Source organism: Schistocerca americana, unplaced genomic scaffold (genome assembly GCF_021461395.2).
Source record: "Schistocerca americana isolate TAMUIC-IGC-003095 unplaced genomic scaffold, iqSchAmer2.1 HiC_scaffold_807, whole genome shotgun sequence".
Lineage (NCBI taxonomy): Eukaryota > Metazoa > Arthropoda > Insecta > Orthoptera > Acrididae > Schistocerca > Schistocerca americana.
Window position 1 is genome coordinate 55001 of NW_025726574.1, and position 1176 is coordinate 56176.

The 1176-nt window shown below is 55.5% G+C and overlaps 1 non-coding gene across 1 annotated transcript in view; it reads right to left on the reverse strand.

Annotated features, from left to right (window-relative positions):
- LOC124591122 overlaps positions 1-883 on the reverse strand; it is a 1910-nt gene extending 1027 nt beyond the window's left edge. The window contains exon 1 of the ribosomal RNA XR_006976968.1: positions 1-883. This exon is cut by the window's left edge and continues 1027 nt beyond it. This is a non-coding gene — a ribosomal RNA (small subunit ribosomal RNA).
- Between the last annotated feature and the right edge of the window lie 293 nt (positions 884-1176).

A 1176-nucleotide genomic window follows, 5' to 3' on the forward strand; every position in this document is an offset into this window, starting at 1 on the left:
GGCGGGCTTGCCTGCTTTAAGCACTCTAATTTGTTCAAAGTAAACGTGCCGGCCCACCGAGACACTCACTCAAGAGCACCCTGGTAGGATTGCAACGGGGTCCGCCTCGGGACGCACGAGCACGCACGAGGCGCGTCGCACGCCTTCAGCTCGCCCCACCGGCAGGACGTCCCACGATACATGCCAGTTAAACACCGACGGGCGGTGAACCAACAGCGTGGGACACAAATCCAACTACGAGCTTTTTAACCGCAACAACTTTAATATACGCTATTGGAGCTGGAATTACCGCGGCTGCTGGCACCAGACTTGCCCTCCAATAGATACTCGTTAAAGGATTTAAAGTGTACTCATTCCGATTACGGGGCCTCGGATGAGTCCCGTATCGTTATTTTTCGTCACTACCTCCCCGTGCCGGGAGTGGGTAATTTGCGCGCCTGCTGCCTTCCTTGGATGTGGTAGCCGTTTCTCAGGCTCCCTCTCCGGAATCGAACCCTGATTCCCCGTTACCCGTTACAACCATGGTAGGCGCAGAACCTACCATCGACAGTTGATAAGGCAGACATTTGAAAGATGCGTCGCCGGTACGAGGACCGTGCGATCAGCCCAAAGTTATTCAGAGTCACCAAGGCAAACGGACCGGACGAGCCGACCGATTGGTTTTGATCTAATAAAAGCGTCCCTTCCATCTCTGGTCGGGACTCTGTTTGCATGTATTAGCTCTAGAATTACCACAGTTATCCAAGTAACGTGGGTACGATCTAAGGAACCATAACTGATTTAATGAGCCATTCGCGGTTTCACCTTAATGCGGCTTGTACTGAGACATGCATGGCTTAATCTTTGAGACAAGCATATGACTACTGGCAGGATCAACCAGGGAGCTGCGTCAACTAGAGCTGAGCAGCCGGCCGCCCGGGAGTGTGTCCCGGGGGCCCGCGCGAACACGCAAGCGTCCGCTCAATTATTCTGCAAACAGGAGGAGGCTGAGCTCCCCTGCACAATACACCTCGAAACCCTCTCAGGTCCCGGCGGCGCGCAGCGCCGTCCTAAGTACTTGGTCGGGTTCGAGAGAGGCGCAATCGCCCGGAGTTTGGCGAGTAGACGCTTTAGGTGCGACCACCCGTGCTCCCAACTGAGCTTGCCGCTGCCGACAGAGGCCCGGGAGCGTGCTGT